The 27914-nt window shown below is 46.8% G+C and overlaps 1 protein-coding gene across 1 annotated transcript in view; it reads right to left on the bottom strand.

Annotated features, from left to right (window-relative positions):
* The window catches only part of KDM4B (lysine demethylase 4B), a gene marked incomplete in the record, with an annotated part of 3340808 nt that overhangs the window by 2016762 nt on the left and 1296132 nt on the right, over window positions 1–27914 (bottom strand).

Raw genomic sequence — 27914 nt, forward strand, 5'->3', positions numbered from 1 at the left:
GGTGGCTTCAATCCCGAGCCCTTCAGGAAGGACGACCCTTTATGTCCCTATCCCAGGCCACAGTGACCATGGACACCACCCGCCTAGGGTGGCGGGGCATTGTGCGGGCAAAACTGTCCAAGGCACGTGGACTCAGACAGAGACCGTACTGCATATAAATGTCCTGGAGATGAGGGCGGTCCTTTTAGCGTTGCAGGTCCTTCATGCCTCTATTCCTGTGGGGGTTATTGCTATCCAGTCGAGTAATATGTCAGTGGTCTGGTATATCAACAAACCGGGGGAACCAGGTCTTACCCCCTTTGCCGAGAAGCCATGAGAGTCTGGGAATGGACGATCTCCACCAACCGCTTCCCGTTAGCAACGACATTCCGGGTCGGTTCAACATACTGGCGGACAAATTGAGCAGAACTATCCTCTCTCCTTATGTGTGGTCTCTGAATCCTTCTGTAGCGGAACAGATCTTCCTCAAGTGGGGTCAGCCTTGCTGCGATCTGTTCGCATTGCCTTCCTACACGAAGTGCAGCGAGTTTTTCACTCTAATTCCTCCTTTAGGGGAAGCCCCCAGAGATGCTCTAGTCCATGCTTGGCCGCCCGGTCTTCTTTATGCGTATCCTCCACTTGCGCTTATGACAAAATTTTTGCACAAAGCTCATCGGTTGGGGAGCAAGATTATCCTCATAGCCTTATTCTGGCCTTGTCAGGTCTGGTTCCCCTGCCTGCATTCTCATCTCATAGCTGCACTCTGGATCTTGAATCTTATTCCAGATCTGATTTCTCATCCTTCGGGAATGGCTCCTCTGAACCTGGATGATCTCAAACTCTCAGCTTGGCTGATCCAGTTCCCCTAGTTGCCAGGACTCCCGATATTTCTTCCCTAGTCAAGTCTGCCCTGGTGGCGGCACATAAACCCTCTACCAGGAAGATTTACAGTAGCAAATGGAAACGTTTTTCCATTTGGGCTTCACGAAAGAACTTAGATCTTTTCACTGCTCCTATTCCAGCGGTACTGGAATTCTTGTCTCATATTTTTCAGCAAGGGGCCAGCTCATCTACTGTGAAGGTTCAGCTGGCTGCCATTTCTCATTTCCATGTTGTGGACAACTTTGGTTCTGTCGCTGCTGCCAAAATTTGTAAGACCTTTCTAAAAGGCACTTTTCTTTTGAGACCCCCTGTTAGAAATTCATCCCTGCTGTGGGATCTGACCTTAGTTCTTCAGGCGTTAGTTGCGCCTCCATTCAAACCTGCAGCTTCCATTGATCTGAATTTCTTGTCATGGAAGACGGCCTTTTTGGTAGCCATTACTTCAGCCAGGAGTGTGTGTGAGCTTCAGGCTCTCTGTATCAAACCTACATACCTTGTGTTTCATAAGGATAGGGCATCTCTCAGGACTAATCCCTCTTTTCTCCCTAAAGTTGTTTCCGAGATGAACATTAATCAGTCCATTAATTTGCCTGTCTTTTTCCCTAATTTCCAGAACAAAGGAGAATATAAACTTCATTTGCTGGATGTTCACAGACAGTTACATTTTTATTTGTACAGGACGGCTGTCTTTCGTAAGTCTGATCAACTTTTTATCTCCTTTGCTAAGCCTTTTCTAGGGAAACCAGTTTCAAAGGTGACTTCTCGCCAGGTGGATTACGAGTTGTATCCTACAAGCATACAGAGAGTCTGGCTTACCAGAACCAATGGGAGTTCATGCTCATTCTACACATTCTATGGCAACGTCTGCTACATTCTGGTCTAGAGTTTCCCTGGATGACATTTGTTCAGCGGCTACCTGGGCATCCTCTCACACCTTTATTTCTCATTATAAACTGGATTTGGTGTCTAGAGGAAGGGCTGCCTTTGACTCTGCAGTGCTCCGGAATATCCTTCCTTTAGGGCCTCCCAAGATTTTGGGTAGCTGGGGACTCTGTCCCACACGTTGCTGATCAAATGAAGTTAACTACTTCAGGTAAAGAAGTTATGTACTCACCATAACGTTCCATCTGAGAGGTAAACTTCATTTGTCAGCAACCTTCCCTCTCTCCTTCCCCCTGACCTTGATGGTTACTTAGCTGAGCTCGAGGTTCGGACTTATGAGCTTTACTTTGTCCTTGAGTCAGGTGTCTCAGGTTGTTTGTTTTGTTATGTGCAGGTGACAAACGCGATCTGAAGATTGGAAGGAGGTTGCAGTATAGTATGGGTAAGGGGGAGGAGCTTGAAGCTCAGATCTTTTTGCTTGGTATGCTGCCGGCTCGGATCCGTGTTGGATCCGAAACCCACAGGTTGCTGACAAATGAAGTTTACCTACTCAGATTGAACGTTATGGTGAGTACATAACTTCTTTTTATATCTGGTTGGTGTGGTTATAAGTTGGGTGAACATGTGCAGATGCACATTAATTACTGGTTGGATTTTCAGAGTGTTTGGTTTGCCAGTCTATATTAACATCACTCAGTGTTATGGTTTTATGAAGGTTTTTTGAGGAGGCCCATCAGAGAATATCTTCCAGTGTTTTAGCAATGTCACCCAGGTTATGATATATAATGCACACACATACAATTCTGATTGTCATGAGTGTTTAGTTTTTAGCAATGGTTAAGGTTTCTGAGTTGAAATTTGGTAGGATATAGACGAAAGGGAAGAGATCTAGTGTGTTTTTGTAGCAGATAGAGACACCACCAGCTTTTTTGGCACTAATTTGATAATTTATAGTTTGGAGGGGCAGTTTCATTTCCTGCTGCAATTAAGGTATCTGGAATATGTTTGTTATAAATACTTCATAAACTGGCATGGTATATATAGAGCCAAGGTGGGACAGTGGGTGAGATGGTGGCAATAAAAGAGCTGCTGGATATACTGTTTGGTGCCTTAACATGCTGAGTTAAGCCTGGTTTTAGGTGGATGTCACCAGTAAGTTCTGTGGTTATGGAAATGTAATGGTACAGGCAGAGGCATATGCTCATCATTTCTATTACTGCAGTAGCTTTTAGGCTGTATTGATTATTTCCCTGCAGAGGAAACGACAACCAGCCAGCTTCACAAAGCTGTGTTTTCCCTTCTACACCTTCACTTAGACTGCTGATTGACTGGCCCAAAGGAGGGAAATCAGCAGTCACGGTGAAGATTTTGCTATCTTGAGAAGATATTGCTGTCTTGAGAAGAAGCATCTCAAGGGCTTCACAGGGACAGCAATCTGCTAAAAGCTTTATTTTTGGCAGATAAGTACATGTTGGGGACCCTTCCATTCAGAAATTGTTGCCCTTTTAAGAAAAATATATTTAATTTAAATTTTCTGACTAAAAGCTGTAGTTCCCTTTTACGATGCCTGCTATTTTGTATCAATATAGGAAGTTTCCTTTCAGGGACTGCAGTTTATAGCTATATGTATTATTTAGTTAATTAAGGTATAATTTTAACTATATATATATATATATATATATATATATATATATATTTATATATATGATCTGCTTGTGTAAATGTTTAAAATTGTGATGAAAACATTTATGTTGGGTTAGACAGGGATGTGTTTTTGTACTGTGCACTGCTCATGCTCACTTTGTGATAACCTTCCTACCATTTTTCTTTTACTGTTAGTGGTTTTGCATTACTAAAGGGAGTACTGACAAGGAAATTGTGTGCTGCTTGTGTTTTTACTTTGTGAAGAGGCTGGTACCAGAACTGTGTAAGTGTGCTACCTGTGTACACTTAGTGACAGCTTACCTTCTGACTCTCTTGCTCCAGCAAATCTTACCGTTTTTTACTTCAGTTCCTCAGTTACAACATGGATATTTATTCTGGTCGTGCAAGATCCACTCCTGCCGTTCCCTAGAAAGAAAAAAATGCAGTTACCAAGGAGCCTTTGCCTTCATGGGGTCAGTTTATGCCTCAGTCAATACTGGATAAACCTGCAGTGGGCATTGGTTGCTTTTCAGGCCACTCACCTCTTCAGCTTTCAGTGGTGTAGTATTTTCAGCCAGCATGAGCTGGGAGTCAGCCACTTTCTCTTCAACTGTTCATGCCCAATTTAGGCATGGGAGAACCATTTTTTCTAGGTGTGGGTGATGCTCCAGGAAGACTTTTCATGGGTTTGCTGAGGAAACAGACTATTAGAGCAATCAGATGTCCCTCCCTTCATTCAGTCTTCTTCCATGGGGATTTATATTAGCAAAAAGTATAAGATTAAACATTGTTTTTCTCAAGAGGTAATTACAGTTATGAAAGATGGTTTTCTTACCTTAACAAAGCCTGCATTGCAAGTTGTAAATCCTGGTGTCCAGGTAGCATTTTACAGGTGGTCATCTCCCATAAAGAAATTCCAGAGGGTTTGATGGTTCTGATTTTTGCAGAGCTTAGGTTTATTCTCTTTCAGGCTCTCAAGCCCAACATTCTGACTATAAGGAAAATTCAATTTATTTTCCTCATATGAATAAATTTTCTTTTAATCAGACCATAGCCAGGATGAATGATTTATCTGAAGTTGTTAATCTTCTTCCTATTCATCACTGATGGGTTTGGTTCCGAGCCCTCGGAACTGAGTCGGCCTTATACCAAGCTTGCGTGCACCAAAAACTCTCGAGCTAAGTTGCTACCCACACTGCCCTTCACTCAGTTACCTCAGATCTCGTTTGCCGCACAGCCATATAGCAGCGTTTCATCGAGCTCTCCAGCCAAGTGTTATATTTTTCTATATTTTACATGTTTTTTGTGGATTTCTTCCTGTTAGTTTGCTAATTTCATGTATCTTTACTCACTCAGCTCTACCCACAGGTATTTCCTTTTCGTACCATTGTTGGTATTGGCCTTTTCAACCCTTGTGGTATTCCCAATACCATTGTTGGTATTTCCCTCTTTCCTTTTCTTCACTTTCTTCTATTTTTGTGTGGGTCTCTTATTATGTCTGAGAAGAAAGGGACTACGGGTTTTAAACACTGCTCTTCTTGCAGTGGTAAACTCCCGAATAGTGACCTTCATGAAGAGTGTGTGTATTGTTTGGGGGTTCTGCATTTATCGGCGAAACCTCCATGTGATATTTGTGCCAGCTTCAGTTAGAGGGACGCTGAATGAGCGACTAAATAAATTGATCCTTAAGGGCATGCTTCCTTCGCATTTTTCGGAGGCTGTTTCTGCATTGGAAGTCTCATCCCCTCCATCTGTGGACAAGAAACGTCCTCGCTCAGACCCCTCTTCACCGGCCAGTGATAGGGGCAAAAGCCATAAGCACAAGGCCCATAAGACTTCCACTGAGCAATGTACTGCCTCCTCTGTTCCGACCACCTCAGCTCCGAGTTTGGCTCCAGTAATTCATACCGAGGTCATCTCGTCGGCACCTGCCCCGGCTCTGACTAATACGGCGCCAACTGCAACCTCTGTTCCGACCAGTTTTTCTCCATCTGTGCACCGATGTCCCCCCATCTCCGTCCCGACAACTTCAGAGCCATTATTGACCTCCACCTGCCCAGCTGTGACCTCGGCTCCAAGCCCATTCTCTGCTCCGATCATTCCTTTGTGGCAGATTTCCAAACTGGAATCGTCAGTGCCATTCTTTAATACACCACAGACTCTGTACTCTCCGTCTGCAGATCCATTTGCCAGACCAGCCTTCAGCCCCTTTTTGAACCAGCCTGATTCCCCCTCAGGGGCATTAGTAAGGTCCACCCAGGAGCCTTTCAGATTTGGATGTGGTGCGCCTTTTTGATCAGCTACTGACCACCAGGGGAATTACAAATTTTCCTAGACCCCATCCCACTCTGGGCTTTGGGTCTGTTGCACTGGCGACCCCTTCATTTGCTCCTCCCTTGGATCCCTCAGTGCCGAGACTCATATACCCGACGTCTACGAGAGGAGCCCTTTCCTCGGCACCAACAACGACAGAGTCTGAGGCTCCGAGGCCTCTTTGGATGTCTGTTCCATCAGAATCCACCCTTCCTCAATCTCATGCTTGGGAGGTGGAACTCTCTGATGTCCTTTAAGAATGCAACTGCAGTCATAACATATGGGTTGTCCTGCCTCAGGCAGCCCTCGGTCGGCCGAATTCCAAAGTCTGGGTCTGGCGTCAGCTGGTGTCGCCTCCTCTCCGATGTCACAACGGCTGGAGTATAAAGGCATCGGCCGACACCATCTTCTTCAGTCTTTCTTGCTGTGCGGTGCCCGAAGCAGAAGCAGTTCGCAAGTGCCGGTCGGTCAGCTCCTGTGTTTTCAGTACCGAAGTCATCTAAAAGCTAAGTACCCCGTTGGGGAACATTTTTTCTTGCCTCAGCCGATGTCAGAACAAATTGAGAAAGTTAATAATTGTTTGTCTTGTAGTAAACAAATACCTCATAAGGACTTCCATTCTTACTGTCTTCCTTGCCTGGGCCCAGACCACGACGTCTCGGCCTGTGCTGCCTGTGCTTGCTTTAATAAGCACACTCTCAGGCGCCGGGCAGAATTTGCTGAAGACTTTTTTGGCGAATCCTTCGCATATACCATGCCGTCGGATCAACTGACAGCTCAATCTTCCAAAAAACGGAAGGACCGGGACTGGCATCCTCGGCCCGCGTCCTCTACCGATACTACTCCTAGACCCTCCGCTAGTGCTTCGGTCCCTGCAGAAGCGGTAATTCAGCCGCTCCAGGCCGATGACACAGCGTTAACTAGTCCTTCGGTCCCGGAGACCTCTCTGGTGCTGGTTGTTGATTTTCCTCCGGATACCGAAGTTCTTGATTTACCCGACACCATTCCGGTGGACAAGGTCACTCCTGCACGTGGGGCTGCTAGGCCTCCTGTATCTATGTCCATCAAGGCCTTTGCACGTGCTAAGGCCGCCAGCCAGGCCAAGGCCCATCCTAAACCTGCTGTTCAGGCCCCCTCTTCTGATAAACAGATTATGTCTCTTGCTGCAGACCTTATTTCCCTTATCAGGGGGTCTCAGCCTCACCCAGACAGAGGTTCTCAGCATCCTGCAGAGAAAAGGCCTAGAACTGAGCAGACTGAAAACCTCTCTTCTGATGAGGCCTCTGGGGATTCTGAGCATTCAGATATTCAAGAAGAATCCTTCCAGGCCTATGAGGACTCTGATGCTGAGGAATCAATTCCTCTGCCTCTCCTCCAGAGGATTTCTTTGGTGAAGTCCTGCACTCAATGAGGGAACATTTCCAATGGCAGGGTCAGGAATTCTCTGATTCCAGGAAAAGGATCCGTACCTTCCTAAAGCTTCCCCAGCACAGACCTTTAGCTATTCCTCCTGTGATGGATGTTTTGGATGATGTTTTCTCCGATTCCAGTGCTAACCCTGACTCTCTCCCACCTGCTCCTGTCAAGCCAGACCGATATTACAGAGTCCCTGACACTCACAAACATCTCTTTAAGGCCCACACCGTGGATTTAGAAACCATTTCACAGGGTCCCAAGGGAGTGGCTACCTCCACTGCCAAGAACCCTTTGCCAGCGGATAGGGAAGCCAGGTCTATGGAGAGATGGGGTAAAAAAGTTTATACCTCTACCACCCTAGCCATGAGGTCTCTTAACTGCCTTTTTCATATGTTTCAGTACCAGGATTTTTTACTGGATGATTTACAGAAAAAGTTAGCCTCTCCTGAGCCTATTGACAGAAAGGCATTGCAGGATCACATACATAACACTCAGCAGGTTAACAGTCATTTTCTTCAGTGTGGATGTCCTTCAAGGATGCATCTGCAGTCCTTACAAATGGGTTGTCCTGTCGTCAGGCAGCCCTTCGGTCGGCCGGATTCCAAAGTCTGGGTCTGGCCTCGGCTGGTGTCGCACTTCACCCGACGTCATAGCTGCAGTTATTCGGGTATAAAGGCATCAGCCGACGCCATTTTCCTCAGTCTTTCTTGCCGCGTGGCGCCCGAAGCAGAAGCTGTTCGCAAGTGCCGGTCGGTCAGAACCAGAGATTACTACTACCGAATACAACTTCGAAGACTTCTAAAAAGCTAAGTACCCCGTTGGGGACTCTTTCTTGCCTCAGCCGATGTCAGAAAAAGTGAATAACTGTTTAACTTGTGGGAAACAAATACCTCATAAAGATTTCCACTCTTACTGCTTACCTTGTTTAGGCCCAGACCACGACGTAGCAGCTTGTCTAGCCTGTGCTTCTTTTAACCGACGGACGCTTAGACATCGGTCGGAATTTGCTGAGCAGTTTTTCGGCTCTGATTTTGCTTATAAGATGCCGTCGGATCCTCCGACTACACAAATAACCAAAAAACGCAAGAAGGACCGACACTCGCGGTCCACGGTTTCGGCTGAAACCGCGGTTAAGCAAACCGCGAGTGTCTCGGTTTCGGCTGAAACTGAGCAAGCGGTTCTTCCTTCAGCCGAAAGCATGCTTTCTACCGAGGTTTCTTCTAACCTCGTGGAATTGGCTTCTGAAATCCAACCTGCTGTTGCGATTTCTCAGGAATTATCAGACACTATTCCCTTGGATATTTCTACTCCTGCACGTGGAGCTGCTAGGCCTCCTGCAGCCATGTCCATTAAGGCCTTTGCCAGGGCTAAAGCAGCTAAAGCTACAAAAACTGTGCCTGTTAAGACCCCTACTCACAGGCCCAGTTCCAGTTCCCAAATGCTTTCTTTGGCAGAGGATCTTATTTCTTTAATCCGGGGATCCCAGCCTCATCCAGACAGGGCCTCTCATCCACCTCCGGAGAAGAGGCCTAGAGCAGAGCCCCCTGAGCCAGTGTCCACAGATGATTCCTCTGATGATTCAGACAATACAGACCCTCCAGAGGCTTCTTATTCCCCTTATGAAGACTCTGATGCTGAAGAGTCCATCCCTTCTGCCTCTCCACCTGAGGAATTTTCCTTTGGGGAAACCTTGCATGCCATGAGGGAACAATTTCAGTGGCAGGGCCAAGATTTTTCAGACTCCAGAAAAAGGCTTAGAACTTTTTTGCATTTACCACAACACAGGCCTTTAGCTATACCTCCAGTTCTCTCTGTTGTAGATGATGCATTTAATGATGCTTGCACTGCTCCTGATTCTTTACCTCCGGCCCCTGCTAAGCCCGATAGGTACTACAGGGTCCCGGACACACATCACCATTTATACAAGGCTCCTTTTGCAGATCCCGAGACTATCTCCCAGGGACCTAAGGCTGTAGCCTCTACCTCTGCTAAAAACCCCCTCCCCTCTGAAAGGGAATCCAGGTCCTTAGAGAGATGGGGTAAAAAAGTTTACACTTCTGCTACTTTGTCAGCCAGGGCCTTGAACTGTCAATTTCACATGATACAATATCAAGAATTTATGTTAGACCAGTTAACTAAAAAACTGTCCTCTGATGAACCTTTTGATAAGAAGTATGTTCAGGAAATGGTACATAACATTCAGCAAGTTAGTAACCATTCTTTAAAATGCGGCTATGATGCACTGGAGGCTTCCTTTAGATCAGCCATGACTGGCACAGTTATCAGAAGGCATGCCTTGTTGAAAGAGCAGGCCTTACCGGACCATGTCAAATCAAAGCTATTAGATGCGCCCATGGACAAGGCCAATTTATTTGGTTCTCCTGCACAACAGGTACTGAAGAAGATGGAGGAGAAGGCAAAATCTGTACAAACGATGAAGGATTTCTTACAGGTCCAACCTCCAAGGTTTAGCCGGAACTGGCCCTCCAAAAATTGGTCCTTTCCAGACTCCTCTAAAGCACAGAGAGGCAGGAATAGGAGATCAAGAGGCAGAAACCAATCCAGGGGTGCCTACAGGGGACGCCAGTGGCAGGGTAACAACCAGCGAGCCACAGACGCAGCCACCACCACTGCAACAGGACAATCACAGTGACTTGGCTCTGGCACCGCCTACCAGGGAACAACTAGAAGCACCCTTAGGCGGAAAGCTAGCTTTATTTTCAAAGAACTGGCATTACATCACAAGGGACAAGTGGATTTTGCAAACTATAGACCAAGGTTACAGGTTTCATTTCCATACTCTACCAGGAAAGAGAGGAATGCCAAACCTACCACCAGCTCAAAAGGCAGAAGCTCTAAAACAAATATCTCAGTTATTAAGGATGAGAGCCGTGGAAAAGGTACCATCTATGGAACAAGGAAAAGGATTTTACTCCAGACTCTTCCTGGTACCAAGAAAAGAGAGCAAATGGAGGCCTATTCTCGACCTGTCCGCTTTAAACACATTCCTCATTGTTCCAAAATTCAAAATGCTGACTCTACAGCAGCTTCTTCCCATGCTGGGCAAGGAGTCTTGGCTGGTAACTCTAGATCTCAAGGAGGCATACCTGCACGTCCCCATTCGACCAAATTGCAGAAGATACCTCAGATTTCTTGCAGGATCAGAGCATTATCAATTCTCAGCATTGCCCTTTGGCTTATCTACTGCGCCCAGAGTGTTCACGAAATGCCTGGCATCAGTAATTGCCCATTGCAGGCTTCAGGGAATACAAATTTACCCCTACCTGGACGACTGCCTGATACAAGCGGACAGCACAAACAAGCTAACAGAAGACTTACAAAGAGTCATTTACCTGCTACAAGCCCTGGGATATACAGTCAATATAAAAAAGTCAAGACTGATACCATCCCAAAGAATAACCTTTTTGGGTGCAGAACTGGACACTACAAATCAAATGGCATTCCTAACTGTAGAAAAACAAGAGCAACTGACTCTCTACTTCTTGGCATTGACAAAGCAGAACCATCTTACAGCAAGAAAAATACTGCAAGCCCTGGGCTTGCATCCTGCATAATACTGGTGCCTCATGCCAGACTGCATATGAGAAAGCTACAGTGGTACCTAAAGAATTTATGGTCTCAACACAAGCACAGCCTAGAAACCAAAATTCCAATAATCCCATGCCTAAAGCAAGAGTTCCTATGGTGGGCTCAGGCCTGCCAATCAAACACAGGATTGCCCTTCTACAGCATTCAACCAAGCCAAACCATCACGACGGACGCTTCAGACCTCGGTTGGGGGAACCACATGCTGGACAAGTGCATACAAGGCTTATGGACTCAAGACCAGTTGCACCTGCACATAAATCTAAAGGAAATGCTGGCAGTAAAATTGGCAATCCAGACATTCAGACCATTCCTCCAAGAAGGTCAGTTGATGATAAGGACAGACAACACCACAGTGATGTGGTACATCAACAAACAGGGAGGCACACATTCATACCCTCTATGCCGGATGGCACTGGACCTATGGAATGTGGCTCTGAGCTACAACATTCAGTTACAGGCAATTTTTGTACCGGGAAAAGAAAACATTCTAGCAGACATATTAAGCAGGACTACCACGGATGCACACAAATGGATGCTGCATCCGGACATCTTCAAAGCCATTACAAGAAAATGGGGACTCCCAGAAATAGACTTATTTGCGTCCCCACGGAATCACCAACTAAAGAAATTCTGCACAAGGACGTACCACCCGCTTGCTTGGAAAGTGGACTCTCTATCTTTCAGTTGGAAGAACCTGACAGCATATGCATTCCCACCACTTCCTTTGATGCACAAGGTGCTATTGAAGATCAAAGAGGACCGTCCAAGGATCATTCTGATAGCTCCAGACTGGCCAAGGCAACATTGGTACCCATTACTAAGGAGCATGTCTCGGGAACAAATATGGACACTACCCCTGGTTCCATTACTGTTAACACAGAACAACTACAACAACCTGCATCCAAACCTGAAAACTCTGCAGCTGACTGCCTGGAACATTGCATAAGATCAATTAACCCACATTTATCACAAAGGGTTAAAGACATTATCCGTGAGGCTCGCAGACCCTCAACAAGAAAGAATTATGCAGCAAAATGGAAACGATATCACATTTGGAGTACTGCAAGGGGAGAAGATGTGTCACTGGTAAACATAGCCAGCATCCTGGAATACTTGGCAGAGCTTTTCCACTCAGGCCTGTCCTATTCTTCCATCAAGATACATGCATCAGCTATTTCAGCAGAATACAGCTTGGATCCTCCAGTCTTCTCACACCCTCTGCTCAGGCAGTTTCTGAGGGGAATTAAAAATGTAAAACCTCCTAGGAAACCACCATTGCCAGCTTGGGACTTGAACTTTGTGCTAGAAAAATTGACACTTCCTCCTTTCGAACCAACAGCAACAGCAGAAATGCAATACTTATCATGGAAAACTGCTTTCCTGCTGGCAATCACTTCAGCAAGAAAGGTTTCTGAACTACAGGCATTAATGGCAGTACAACCCTTCCTGATCTTCCATCAAGATAGTGTCCATGAGAACAAATCCTACATTTATGCCTAAGGTGGTATCTAGAGTGTCTTTAAACCAGGCTATCCACCTACCTACATTCTTCCCCAACCCACAGAACAGGGGAGAAAGACTGTTGCATACTTTGGATGTACACAGACAGGACCAAGAGCAACAGAAAAACTGACCAGCTTCTGGTAGCATATGCAACAGGAAGGGAAGGAAAAGCAATTTCAAAACAGACAATCTCAAAGTGGATAGGAAATTGCATTAGATTTTGTTACTCTTACCATGGAAAGAAAACTCCAGAAAACATCAGGCCTCACTCTACAAGGGCTACAGCCACTACCACAGCCTTCTTACGAGGAGTGGCTACCAAGGACATTATAGAGGCGGCTACTTGGACCTCCGTGCATACATTTGCCAAGCATTATAATTTACCTTTATACTCTAGATCCCGAGCAGGTTTTGCCTCTGCTGTTTTGCAAGGGATCCTAACTACACCATAATCTCTTGTTACCTCCTCCCTAGTTTGGCTATGGTATTCTACCCATTTGTAAGGACTGCAGATGCATCCTTGAAGGACATAGTACAGTTTTGTACCTACCATAAATGTAGATGTCCGATAGGAATGCATCTGCAGTCAGGATTACCCGCCTTCCCTCTGTGGTACTCCTAGGGTATTTGCCCACCTTATAGCTAGCTGGGGGGGATCTATTATGGTGTATTTGTTTGTATATATGTACATACATGCTTATTTTTGTGTTTGCTCTCTACCATTTGGAAACATTGGCATTTATCCAAATTTAGCCTTCCAAGAGGGCACCTGGCATCTGGGGCAAGAAACACTGAGGAAAATGGTGTCGGCTGATGCCTTTATACCCGAATAACTGCAGCTATGACGTCGGGTGAAGTGCGACACCAGCCGAGGCCAGACCCAGACTTTGGAATCCGGCCGACCGAAGGGCTGCCTGACGACAGGACAACCCATTTGTAAGGACTGCAGATGCATTCCTATCAGACATCTACATTTATGGTAGGTACAAAACTGTACTTTATGATGCATTGGAAGCTTCATGTAGGGCAGCTATGACTGGGGCTGTGATACGTAGACATGCTTGGTTAAAAGATCAGCCACTGCCAGACCATGTCAAAGTAAAGTTACTTGATGCACCTCTGGAAAAACAGAAGCTTTTTGGTGCTAATGCACAAGATGTGTTAAAGTCCATTGAGGAAAAAGCTGAGTCAGTACAGACAGTCAAGGATTTCCTCCAGGTTCAGCCACCCAGATTTAGTAGAAACTGGCCTTCAAAGAATTGGTCCTTCCCAGACTCGGACAAGTTTCAAAGGGGAAAGAACAGGCGTGGCCGAGGCCAATACCGAGGCTCCTACAGGGGACGCCAATGGCAACCTACAAATCAAAGAAGTGCTGCAGCCAGTCCAGCTGCACCACAAGGACAATCACAATGACTTGACTTTCATACCGCCTACAAGGGCTCAGAGAGAAGCACCCTTGGGGGGAAAATTATCCTTATTCTCAAAGAACTGGCATATCTTAACCAAGGACAGTTGGATTCTGGATTTAATAGACAAGGGTTACAGATTCCACTTCCATACTTTACCTACAAGACACGGCATGCCAAACCTGCCACACCATCAAAGGGCAGAGGCACTCATTCAAGTTTCAAAGCTATTAAGTATAAAAGCAATAGAAAAGGTACCTCCCCAGGAACAAGGCCAGGGATTCTATTCAAGACTGTTCCTTGTTCCAAGAAAGGAAAACAAATGGAGGCCTATACTGGACTTGTCTACTCTAAATACCTTTCTCATTGTGCCAAAGTTCAAAATGCTGACGTTACAGCAACTCCATCCCTTGCTGGGCAAGGTGTCTTGGCTGGTCACTCTGGACCTCAAGGAGGCATACCTGCATGTCCCAATCAGACAAAGCTGCAGAAGATACCTCAGATTTCTTGCAGGGACAGAGCACTATCAATTCTCAGCATTGCCGTTTGGCTTATCTACTGCGCCCAGAGTGTTCACGAAATGCCTGGCATCAGTAGTGGCACACTGCAGACTCCAGGGAATTCAAATATACCCCTACCTGGACGACTGCCTCATACAAGCAGACAACAGACAAACCTTAGTAAAAAACTTGGACTGTGTCATGCAATTACTACAGGCCTTGGGATACACAGTCAATGTTCAGAAATCAAGGCTACTGCCATCCCAACAGATTATTTTCCTAGGAGCCAAACTGGACACACAAACACAAATGGCCTACCTCACAGAGGAGAAACAACAGCAGTTACCTGAGTACTTCAAAGGCCTAGCACAGCTCTCCCAGCTGACTGCAAGGAAACTCCTGCAGGCCCTGGGGTTCATGGCATCATGCATTCTTCTGATACCTTTTGGCAAGACTTCATATGAGAAAGCTGCAATGGTATTTGAAAAGCTTATGGTCCCAACACAGCCAAAGCCTAGAGGACGTAATCCCACTTATTCCAGGCCTGCAAAAGGAATTCTTGTGGTGGGCTCAAGCAAGTCAATTAAACAAAGGCATGTCTTTCAACAGACCTCAAGCAGATCAAATAATTACAACAGATGCCTCAGATCATGGATGGGGGGCGCACATGGAGGGCAGATGCATTCAAGGTCAATGGACACCAAAGGAAAGACATCTGCACATAAACCAAAAAGAGATGCTGGCAGTGATACATGCAATCGAGAGTTTCTAAAAATCACTGCAGCAAGGACATTTACTAATAAGGACAGACAACACCACTGTCATGTGGTATATAAACAAGCAGGGAGGGACACATTCATACCCCCTCTGCAGACTAACAATGATTCTCTGGGGAAAAAGCACTGAGTCTGAAGATACACCTGCAATCCCAGTTTGTGCCAGGCAAGGACAATGTACTGGCGGACAAGCTGAGCATTAATTTCTTGGATCCACATGAATGGATGCTGCATCCCCACATTTTCTCACAAATAACAAAGACATGGGGAAGACCGGACATAGATCTATTTGCGTCTCACAAGAATCATCACCTGGAAAAGTTCTGTACCAGGACCCACCATGCATTAGCCTGGACAACGGATGCTCTCTCCTTCAGCTGGAATTCCCTAAACATTTATGCATTTCCTCCTCTACCACTGTTGACCAAGGTGATCCTGAAGATCAAAGCAGAACAACCAACAGGCATTTTGATAGCTCCAGACTGGCCAAAGCAACACTGGTACCCATTGCTGTTGAGCATAACTCGGACCAAACCGTGGCCTCTGCCCCTATGGCCCCTGCTCCTAACACAACACAACTACAGGACTGTTCACCAAAACCTGAAAACATTACATCTGACAGCCTGGAGGTTACTTTAACTCCTTCCGCTTCCAATCTTTCCAAGGCAGTTCAGGACATCTTATTGGAAGCACGCAGACCATCCACCAGAAAAGCCTATTCGGCCAAGTGGAAGAGATTCAGCATCTGGGTTGCCAACAGGGGTCAGGATACAACAGTACTGAGTATACCTCAGATATTGGAATACTTGGCAGAAATGTTTCATTCTGGACTCTCATATTCTTCCATAAAGATTCATGCCTCAGCAATCTCAGCAAGATACAATTGTGATCCACCAGTGTTCTCACATCCTTTGCTAAGACAGTTCCTGAGAGGGATAAAGAATATCAAGCCTCCCAGAAAACAACCAGTACCTGCATGGGACCTCAATTTTGTACTGGAAAAATTATCTCTGCCTCCCTTTGAGCCAGCAGCAACCTCGGAGATGCAATTTCTATCATGGAAAATGTTTTTTCTATTGGCAGTCACATCAGCAAGAAGAGTCTCGGAGATACAGGCACTCATGGCAGTGCCTCCTTTCCTCATTTTCCATCAGGACAGAGTCTCTCTAAGAACAGATCCTTCTTTCATACCAAAGGTGATTTCCAGGGTGTCTTTAAATCAAGCTATTCACCTTCCTACTTTCTTCCCCAATACTCAAAATAGAGGGGAAAGACTGCTGCATACCTTGGACATACACAGGCAACTACGCTACTACTTGGACAGAACTAAGGCCACCAGAAAGTCTGACCAGCTGTTTGTAGCCTATGCTGCTGGAATACAAGGAAAAGCAATTTCCAAGCAAACAATTTCAAAATGGATTGGACACTGCATCAGATTCTGCTATTCTTACCATGGAAAAAGTGTGCCAGCCAATATTAGGCCACATTCCACCAGAGCTATAGCCACATCCACATCTTTCCTAAGAGGAGTGGCTACAAAGGATATTCTAGAGGCTGCTACATGGAGCTCCGTGCATACATTTACCAAACACTACAACCTGCCTTTATACTCCACATCCCGAGCAGGCTTTGCTTTGGCAGTCCTGCAGGGCATTTTAGCTACACCATCCTTTTCTTAGCTCCATCCACCCCCAGCTTGGCTATGGTATTCAACCCATATGTTATGACTGCAGTTGCATTCTTGAAGGACATAGTACAGTTTTGTACCTACCATAAATGTAGATGTCCGATAGATATGCAACTGCAGTCGGATTTTCCCTCCCGCCTTCCCCTCTTTTCCTTCATTTGGGTCCATTCCCCCTGTTCCTTTAGCTGGGGGTATCTCCTATGGTGTATCTGTTTATTACTGTTGTGCATGTCTGGAATTGTTTATCCATTCACCAAATTTAGCCTTCCTAGGAGGGCACCTGGCATCTGGGGAAAGAAACACTGAAGAAGATGGCGTCGGCCGATGCCTTTATACTCCAGCCGTTGTGACGTCGGAGAGGAGGCGACACCAGCCGACGCCGGACCCAGACTTTGGAATTCGGCCGACCAAGGGCTGCCTGAGGCAGGACAACCCATATGTTATGACTGCAGTTGCATATCTGTCGGACATCTACATTTATGGTGGGTACAAAACTGTACTTTCCGGCTAGGGTTCCGGCGGTGTTGCGGGTTCCATCTTCAGGTCCGAAGGTGACTCCTGCCCCGAGTTTGCTTGAGGCTCCATCCCCGGGGGCTGACCGCGTGGAGTGGAGTGTGACTCCATTTCCGAAATTGTCTTCGGTTCCGGGCTCCCATTCCTCTTTCGGTGGGCCTGCTTTCCGGGTGATGGAGAGGGTGTTTGCTTCAAGCAATCCTCTTATTTCGGTCATCCCACCAGTTCCCTCTGAGCTGCAGCTGTCAAAGGCCACCCCCCCCAGGACTCCAAGAGCACAAGGCCCAGGAAACCCCTGTTCAGGGTATTTCCCTTTCGGAGTCTTCTTCTGATGCTCTCATCAAAGAACCTCCTCGGAAATGGATGTGTAAGAGGAAACACATGGACTCCCCAGAGGAGTCCCTCATGGAAGATATGGACTATGATGATGGGAAAGGATCCCCATGGTCACCCCCTGATGATTTCTTATTTGGAGACATCCTGGAAATCCTGAAACAGAGTGGTGACTGAAAGCCCTCCAATCCATCCTTGGACGAATCCATATTCTTGCAGGCCTTTGCTCTCAGCCCTCTATTTCTTGGGTGATCCCCGCTGATGAGTTGGTCAAGCTCATGGTGCAGCGGGTGTGGAAGAACCCTGACACTGTTGAGGCCATCTCTAGGAGATCAGATAAGATATTCTCCCCTCCAGAGTATCAACCCCATTGGTCTAGAGGTTTGCCAGTAGACGCTATGGTGGTGGCATGCACAAAAAAGGACCTGGCGGAGCAAAGTCCTGCTGTTCACCCGCCCAGTAGAGAGTCCCGGGCGGTAGACAGGTTAGGGAAGTGAGATTTTGCATCAGCGACCTTTGCTGTCAGGTCTCTGAACTTTTTGGCACATTTTATGAGGCTCCAGAGAGATCTCATCACCGAACACTTTGGAACCCTCGCGGGTCAAGTTTCGGATGGGGCACGTGATAAAATTGCTTCCCAACTTGCCACCCTAGAGTCAATATCCAATTCGTCCATGAGGTTGCTGTCCCATGCAACAGAAGGAGCGGCTAGAGCTGCGGGTGCAGGCATAGTCATGAGACACCACGCCTGGATGCGCATTTGTGACCTTGCGGACTCCTTCAAGTCTTCCTTTTTAAATGCCCCTATTGAATCATCAGCTCTGTTCGGTACTAAGGTCAAGGATACATTAGCCAGGTGCGAACAGGATGGGAAGATCTTGTCTGCCATGGGCCTTTGCTTTTCCAAACCTCAGTGTTCCTTCTCCAGGAACCATTGGAGTGGGAAGATGTGGCACAAGAAGTCTCAAGGCACTTTCCGTGACGCACGTGATGAGGACTCCTCCAGAGGCAGAGGGGGTTCCAGTAATGGAAGACGCCCTTTTCGGGGCAGAGGGGATCCACGGAATCAGGAGTCCAGAGATTCCTTCTCGGGAAGGCTGTATCAGCGCTCCTTAAGCGCTGCCCGATTGCTTTCCTCTGGAAGCAGTCGGGGCACATTTCTCTCTGCACCAAGCTGCCTGGCACTATTAAAGACGATCAGTGGTTGCAGAGAATCATTACCAGAGGCTATCACATTCCCTTAATATCTTACCAAAGACTTCCAAAATCCCTTCACAATGTTCCACCCAGTCAAAGGGAGGAGTCAGCTTCCGAAATACAAAAGCTATGTCAAAAACTAGTCATCCAACAGGTCCCCCCCAGACCAGTGTGGATCAGGGTTCTACTCAAGATTCTTTTTAGTGCCAAAGAAGACCGGGGACTGGAGGCCCATTTTGGATCTCACCCAGCTAAACAAATCAGTAGTTCAGACCAAGTTCCACATGGTCAGGATTCAATCCATCCTTCCCTTTCTGTGAGAGTGTGTGTGGATGTGCTCGTTAGACCACCAGGATGTGTATTACCACATCAAGATGGATGAGCATTCCAGGAGTCTGCTTCATTTCTGGCTGGGAGCCAATCACTACCAATTCAGAGACCTGCCATTCAGTCTCTCGACTGCCCCCAGAGTGTTCACGAAATGCCTAGCAGTGGTCACATCTCATATGAGACTTCAGGGATTCCAGGTGTTTCTGTATCTAGACGATTGACTCCTCTCCACCCCCACCAAGTGCCTTCTGTTCAGGGCCCTCCGCTACACCCTAGTACTAACGGAGTCGCTGGGCATCACCATCCACTGAGAAAAATCTAACCTTCAGCCCTCACAACAATTGGAATTCATAGGGGGCAATATTCAACACTCAATCAAGTGTGGTCTCTCTCCCTTCTCACAGGCTTCAGAGATTAAGGGCACAAGTTCAAGTGATACTCTGTCAAAGAAAGGTGTCTGCAAGGAAAGGTTTTCCAGGCTCTGAGGTCTATGACTGCAGCCATCTCAATTGTTCCCCTAGCCAGATTACACACGAGACTGCTACAGTGGCTTCTTCAGTCCCAGTGGATATCCAATCTTCACCCCCTGAGGTCATAGATTCTCATCAACACCTGCAAACAAGATCTCCTCTGGTGGATGAGTACAAACGAAAATCTTTGGTGTCACCCCTTCCAGGATCACCAACCCAGTGCCACGGTGACTACGGACACTTCCCTGATAGGGTGTGTGGGGGGGCAATTCCAGGTAAAGTCAGTCCAGGTCACGTGGTCCATTATAGAGGTCATCTTTTGCATATCATTGTCCTGGAGTTGAGCGGTGCTATTGGTGTTGCAAGCTTTCCACCTGCTCTTTCCGTCCGGCACGATTGCTATCCAGTCAGACAACATGTCTGGTACATAAACAAGCAGGGAGGGACCAAATCCTACCCCCTATGTCGTGAAGCCATGAGAATCTGGCAGAGGGTGATAGCTTTCAACCACTTTCTGATCACAATGCATATCCCATGGAGCTCCAGCGTGATTGCGGACAGACTGAGCAGAGTGTTCTCTGAGTGTGACCGCAGAAATCTTCAGTCATTTGGGACAGCCATGCTGCATTCTTTTCGCCTCCCCCTCAAACACAAAATGCAGCAGCTATTTTGCCCTCTTTCCCCCTCACGGGGGAGTCACTGAGAGACGCTTTGATTCACGATTGGCCTGCAGGTCTCCTTTATGCTTATTCTCCAATTCCCCTGATTCCTCTTTTTCTAAGGAAAACTATTCGGTTGAGAAGCAAAGTGATCCTCATTGCCCCGTTCTGGCCTCACCAAGTGTGGTTTCCCTTCCTCCGACCTCATCTGTTGCAATCTCCTTAGATCCTAGACACTCGTCAGGACCTCATATCTAACCCACAAGGGCAGACTCCCCCAAATCTGTCCACTCTCAAGCTGACGGCTTGGTTTCTCCACTTCCGTTAGTTGCCAGGCAGGAAACCCTCTCCATCTGTCCGTGATATTATCCTGGCCTCACATAAACCATCCACCAGAAAACTTTACAGGGACAAATGGAAAAGATTCTCTATTTGGTCACATAATCGGAAGCTAGATCTGTCCTCAGCTTCTGTAGCTATTAATCTGAAGTAGGAAACTTAATTTGATCATCAACCTGTAGGTATCGGATCCGACCTGGATCTGAGTTCCAAGCTCCTCCCTCTTACCCATAATGCCCTGCCACCTCCTTCCAATCCCCAGATCTCGTTTGCTGCGGCTTTGTCAAGCATGGATTTCTCGAGCTCCTAGCTTTAGGTGATCTGTGAGTAAGAAAAGTTTCTTAAAATCTTATTAGTTTTTGTGTTTGTGAACAGTTAACTCCTTAGTTTAAACCCCTTTACCATTCCTTTTAGTTTAAAGCCTAGTACTCCCCCCTTTTTCCCCTTAGGTGTTTGTGTGAGGCGCGTGTGTGTTTTCTTTTGGGATTACGGCCGAGGCCTGTAAGGCCATTTTTTTCTAAGTGCACTGAGTGTGGTCATAAGCTTTCCCCAGCGGATGGCCACACTCAGTGTCTCCTCTGCCTGGGGGTATCGCACTTGTCTTTGGGCTGCCAAATTTGTGCAGCTTTTAACCCCTGGGCCCTGAGGGATAGGAGGAATAAGCTGATTCTGGCGGGTCTTCTACCCTCGGAGTTGACTTCCTCCTCCTCTCCCTCAGTGGCTACAGCCTGTTGATATTCATCGTGTTACACTGCTGCAGTCATTACACTTGGGTTAATCTGCTGGCAGGCTACCCGCAGTCAGCCTGAGTTCCAAAGTCTAGGTCTGGCGTCGGTTGCTGTCGCCTCTTCCCTGACGTCGGTGCACCAGGGGGTATAAAAGATGCAACCAACACCATTTTCTCCAGTCTTTCTTGCCGCGCGGTGCCCGAAGCAAAAGCAGTTCGCAAGTACCGGTCGGCCGACTCCTGAGATTTTCGAAATTGAGTTTCAGAACCGAAGTCTTCAATAAAGCTAAGCACCCCATTTCTTGCTCCAGACCGATGTCAGTAAAAGTTAATAATTGTATTTATTATGGGAAGCAAATACCTCATAAGGACTTGCACGCTTACTGTATTCCTTGCCTAGGCCCTGACCACGACGTTACTAGTTGTCGGTTTTGTGCGAGATTCAACAAACACACTCTTAAATGTCGGTTTGATTTTGCTTTACAATATTTTGGCCGAAGGTTTAATTACATAATGCCGTTGGGACAACCGACGACCGGAATTTATAAAAAACGCAAAGACAAAGAAAAGGACAGGCATCCGAGGTCCAAAACCGACGAAGCCTCTTCTAGGCCAGTCGCCGGTTCTCAGTGGGGCGCTTTTGCAGCCCCTGACACCTGCTACCTCAGAGCCACAGGCTGTATCCGACAGCCACGTGGAGAAACCGAGGCCTGTGGAAACTCAAGGTATTGGGCCTACAGAAACTATTCCCTCAGATGGGTCCGGAGACGGTGAGCAGGCATCGGCTTCTGAGGGTGTTTTCAGACCTTCACAGCTTACAAATTAAGCCCACTACAGCAGCCAAGGCAAAGTCAAAAACACCATTAAAGACAAGGAAGCAAGTACAGCATTCTCCTGAACAGTCATGCATGCCAAAGAAACAGATGCTTAAAATGGCCGAAGACCTAATTACTTTAATCAGTGGTTCCCATCCCCCTCCTGACAAAAGGCCTAGGCAAGACACTGACTATGATTCCTCTGACCAGGTTTATATTTCCTCTGATTCTTCTTTTGATCAGGGATATTCTCTCCCTCCCTATGAGGACTCTGATGCAGAAGAGTCTATACCTTCAGCTTCTCCACCTGAGGATTATTCTTTTGGGGAAACCCTGCACACCATGAGGGAGCATTTCCATTGGGAGAGCCAGGATTATTCAGAATCCAAGAAAAGGCTCAGAGACTTTCTTTTATTGCCTCAGCACAGGCCCCTAACTATCCCCCCCTGTGCTTGATATTGTTGATGATGTTTTCTCTAAATCCATCTGTCTCCTGATTCTCTACCCCTTGCACCAGTCAAGCCAGACAGGTACTTACAGGGTCCCTGACTCATAAATTTCTTTACAAAAACCCTGCTGCAGATCCAGGAACTGTTTCTCAGGGTCCTAAAGGGGTTAAGGCTTACACTGCTAAAAATCCTGTCCCCTTGGATAGGGATTCCATAGCCCTGGATAGATGGGGGGTAAAAAAAAAGTTTACACTTCTGCTACTTTAGCTGTAAGGGCTTTAAATTGCCAGTTTCACGTGCTTAAATATCAACAGTACCTCATAAAATGGTTTCAAACTGACAGTAAGGAAATGCAGGATTTATTGCATGCAGCTGAACAAGTGGGAAAGCATACTCTCCAATGTGGTTTTGATTCATTAGAAGCTTCTTTTAGAGCGGCTGTTACAGGCTCTGTTATTCAAAGGCATGCTTGGTTGAAAGAACAAAGTTTACCTGAATATGTTAAAGTAAAATTATTGGATGCTCCACTACAGCTTGATACTTTGTTTGGTGTTAAGGCAGAAGAGGTGTTAAAGAAAATGGAGGATAAAGCAAAATCAATGCAGACAGTAAAGGATTTCTTACAGGTTCAACCACCTAGGTTTAGCAGAAACTGGCCTTCAAAAAATTGGTCCTTTCCGGTGTCAGGCCACAAAGAGGCAGATACAGACGCCCAGGAGGCAGATCTCCACCCCAAGGCTCCTACAGACCCAAACAATGGGATGCTTCAGCCCCCAAAGAATTAGAAGACAAATCACAACCTTATAGGAAACAGTCCCAATGACTTCCCTCTACAGATGCCAAGCACCTACCTTTTGGCAGCACCCCTAGGGGGAAAGCTAGCACTTTACTCAAAAAATTGGCACATCACCCAGGACAAATGGGTACTGAATATTGTTTCTCAGGGTTACAGGTTCTACTTTCACACGCTTCCAAAATCAAAAGGTATGCCGGACCTGCCACAAAACCAATGGGCAGAGGCACAAAAACAAATTGCTGCTCTCATGGACATGGGAGCTATTCAGAGTAGCACAGCAAGAACAGGGACAAGGATTTTACTCAAGACTTTTCTTAGTACCCGGAAAGGACAAAGCCTGGAGACCAATACTGGACTTGTCAATCCTAAATACTTTCCTGGATGTTCCAAAATTCAAAATGTTAACACTACAGCAACTTCTACCCATGCTGGACAAGAAGGCTTGGATAGTTACTTTGGACCTCAAGGAGGCATACCTGCATGTCCCAATCAGACAGTCTTGCAGAAGATACCTCAGATTCATAGCAGGCTCAATGCATTACCAGTTCTCTGCACTGCCCTTTGGCTTATCTACTGCACCCAGGGTCTTCACAAAATGCCTGGCACCAGTAATTGCATTTTGCAGACAAAAAGGAATTCAAATATATCCCTACTTGGATGACTGCCTTATTCAAGCAGAGAGCAAAGACATTCTTCTACAGAATCTGGAGTTTGTAAAAAGATTACAAATTTGCCTAGGGTACACAGTAAACGAAAAGAAATCAAAACTACTGCCCTCTCAAGAGATAATATTCCTGGGTGCAAGCTTAAATACAACTGCCCAGATGGCTTATCTCACACCAGACAAACAAAGGCAACTGACTCATTACTTTCAAATGATGGCAACAAAGACCCAGCTCCCTGCAAGAAAAATTCTGCCGGCCCTAGGCTTCATGGCGTCCTGCATTTACTAATTCAATATGCAAGATTGCATATGAGGAAACTACAATGGTATCTAAAAAGTGTTTGGACTCAACATTGCCACAGCCTGGAGGCAATCATAACTTTAATTCCCTGCCTACAACAGGAGTTTCGATGGTGGTCCCAGGCCTGTCACCAAAACAAGGGACAGCCTTTCACCTTACCCACAGCCAGGCAGACAATAACAACGGATGCATCGGATTATGCATGGGGGGCACATATGGCAGGAAAATGTATTCAGGGCACGTGGCCCAAGGAACAAATGCATCTTCACATCAATCAAAGAGATGCTAGCTGTACAGAATGCCCTGACAGCTTTCAAGGACCGACTACATCCAGGACAACTACTGATAAAGATGGACAATACCACAGTTATGTGGTACATAAATAAGCAAGGGGCACACATTCCTAACCCCTATGCAGGCAAGCTATGACTTTGTGGAACACAGCACTGACCTATCAAGTACATCTGCAGGCACAATTCCTGCCAAGAACAAAAAATACACTGGCAGACGAACTAAGCAGAAATCTCATGGACCCTCACGAATGGAAACTAAATCCACAGGGGTTCAGCATGATAAGAAGGAAATGGGGACGCCCAGACATAGATCTTTTTGCCTCCCTTCACAATTACCAACTACAGAAATTGTGAACAAGAACTTATCACTCTCAAGCATAGAAAGTGGATGCTCTTATCATTCAGCTGGAAAACCCTGATAGTTTGCCTTTCCTCCAATGCCTCTACTTACCAAGGTGCTCCTAAAAGTCAGACAAGAGAGGCCAAGAATGATCCTGATTGCTCCAGACTGGCCACGCCAACACTGGTATCCAGTCCTAAAGAGCTTGTCTCAACCCCCAGCCTGGCCTTTACCTCAAATTCCTCATCTTCTGACAACAAAACAATCAGATTCTGCACAGTCAACTCAGAACCTTAAATCTGGCAGCATGGCAGATAATGTAGCCACTCAGACTGCACCTCTCTCTAAAGCTGTTATGGATGTCATTTTAGAAGCCAGGAGGCCCAGCAAATCTTATGCAGAAAAATGGAAGCGATTCTGTGCTTGGAACTAGGCACAAGGGCTCGAACCACTTGTTTCAAATATACCTCAGATTTTACAATACCTAACTGAGATGCTGGACAAAGGCCTATCTTTCTCATCAATTAAGATCCATGCCTCTGCCATTTCAGCTCATTACAGTATGGAACCTCCTATTTTCTTACATCCTCTACTGAGACAGTACCTCAGAGGGGCAAAAAACATAAGTCCCCCAAGCAGAGCACCAGTACCAACTTGGGATCTCAATTTTGTTTTAGAAAAACTCACACTGCCTCCTTTTGAACCAGCTAGCACAGCTGATATAAAGTTCTTATCATGGAGAACTGCTCTGCTCCTAGCAATAACTTCAGCAAGAAGAGTCTCAGAGTTACAGGCATTAATGGCTGTGGAACCTTTCATCATTTTTCACCAGGACAGGGGTTTCTCTTAGGACAAACCCTACATTTATGCCAAAAGTAGTTTCCAATGTGGCCCTGAACCAAGCTATTCATTTACCAACTTTCTTCCCAAACCCCCAGAATAAAGGGGAGAGACTTCTGCACGCTTTGGATATACACAGACCGCTACAATTCTACTTGGACAAAACAAAAGCTTTCAGAAAAACTGAGCAATTGTTTGTAGCCTATGCTGCAGGATCACAAGGAAAGCCCGTCACAAAGCAGACAATTTCAAAATGGATAGGACACTACATCTGCTTCTGTTATGCAAAACATGGCAAATCAGTGCCTAAGGGCATTAGACCTCATTCTGCCAGAGCAGCAGCCACTTCAGCAGCCTTTCTCAGAGGAGTACCAACCAAAGACATTTTGGAAGCTGCAACCTGGAGTTCAGTGCACACTTTCACCAAGCACTACCACTTACCTCTCTACTCTAAATCCAGAGCAGGCTTTGCCACTGCAGTTCTGCAGGGCCTGGTAGCTTCTCCAAATCCAATTTACACCCAACCGCCCAACCTCAGCTTTGGGATTCAACCCAAGTGTAATGACTGCAACAGTGAAACACTATGAACATAGTACAGTTGTGTACCTGCCATAAATGTAGATGTTTGAGTGTATTCACTGTTGCAGTCCAGGTTACCCACCCACCATCCCCCTTTTTCTTTGCTGGGACTTCTCTGTACTTCTCAACTCTATACAACCTATGTGGTGTATTTGCTTGTAGAGGAAAGATATGTTTACATTAGTACATGCATGCTTTTTGGCATTTTTTATTCTTTTCAGCCTTCCTGTCTGGGGGCACCTGACATCTGGGGCAAGAAAAACTGAAGAAAATGGCGTCGGTTGCAGCTTTTATTCCCATGGCACACTGGAGTCAGGGAAGAGGCGACAGCAACCGACGCCGGACCTAGACTTTAGAACTCGGGCCGACTGCGGGTAGCCTGCCAGCAGGATAACCCTAAGTGTAATGACTGCAACAGTGAATACACTCTAAAATCTACATTTATGGTAGGTACACAACTGTTCCTTCCCTCTTCCCTGGCTGAGAGTCAACTTCCCATTTCTTCTCTGGGAGAGTGGGACTCTAGGAAGGAGAGGAGAGAGAGAGAGAGAGAGAGAGAGAGAAAGGGAGAAGGAGAGCGAGAGGGAAAAAGAAGCATAGGAGCCACAAGCGGCAGGCCGACTCTGCCCCCTCGGCCCCACCTGCCAAGCTGCTCGACCTGCAGTCTCTCCAAAGCTGATATGGACCAGATGATGCGTCATTTCCTCCAAACCCAGATGCAGATGGGAGTGCTGCTGCTTGTCCCCCCTCCGGGGGGGAGTTCAACCCCACTTTTTGCCCAGATAGCTCCTTCTCTGATCCATTATCGGGTTTTGGAGCCATCAGATCCAAGGAGTCCCGGAACCGGGGTGTCTGCACCGACTGTTATAGTTGCCTCGATGCCGGCCATGCCCTTGAGTTTGTCAGATCAACTTTCGGATCTGAGGTCTCGGAGCCGTGCATTGGATCCGGGGGGGGGGGGTGTCCAGTGTGTCTTCGGCTCCGTTTTGGTCGGAGCACACTTCCCGCTCTGGTCCGAGCGCTTCGGCTCCAATGCCGATCCCCGCGCCAGGTTCGAGGGTGTTAACCACGGAGCCCAGTGAGATTGGTTCACCCTCTGCTTTTGACCTGGTGGAGAGGGTTCTCTTGAGAGGTTCAAGACTCCTTACTCTTTCTTCGGATCCAGCCCCCACTCCCTTGCAGCTGGGCTTGTCTTCCATCATCCGGTCTCAGGGACATCCTGCGTTGATGCCCCAGCCCGTTCCACTGGCAGAACACGGCCCTGTTAGTGAGCCCTCCTCTGACAGTCCCACCGAGGAGGTCCCTCACAAACGTAAGTGTAAGAGGAGGCACTTGGACTCCCCTGAGTCCCTCATGGAGGACACCGATTTGGAGGAAGGGGAAGGTTCCTCCAGGTCACCCCCGATGACCTCTCCTTTGGAGACATTATGGAAATGCTTTGCCTGAAAGGGGGTGGTCAGCCCAAAAGCCTTCCTCTGACGAGTCTGTTTCTGGAGGCGTTCGATGCAGGCCCGTCTACCTCTTGGGTGTCCCCTCCGGCTGACCCCCTGGTTGACCTCATCACTACCAGGGCATGGAAGGAACTGGACACTGTAGAGCCGATTCCCAGTCCCCCCATGTATAGGATGGCTTGGACTAAGGGTTCCCCAGTAGATGCCATGGTGGTGGCAGC

The sequence above is a fragment of the Protopterus annectens genome, chromosome 13.part0 (genome assembly GCF_019279795.1).
Source record: "Protopterus annectens isolate FY-2018-M chromosome 13.part0, PAN1.0, whole genome shotgun sequence".
Lineage (NCBI taxonomy): Eukaryota > Metazoa > Chordata > Ceratodontiformes > Protopteridae > Protopterus > Protopterus annectens.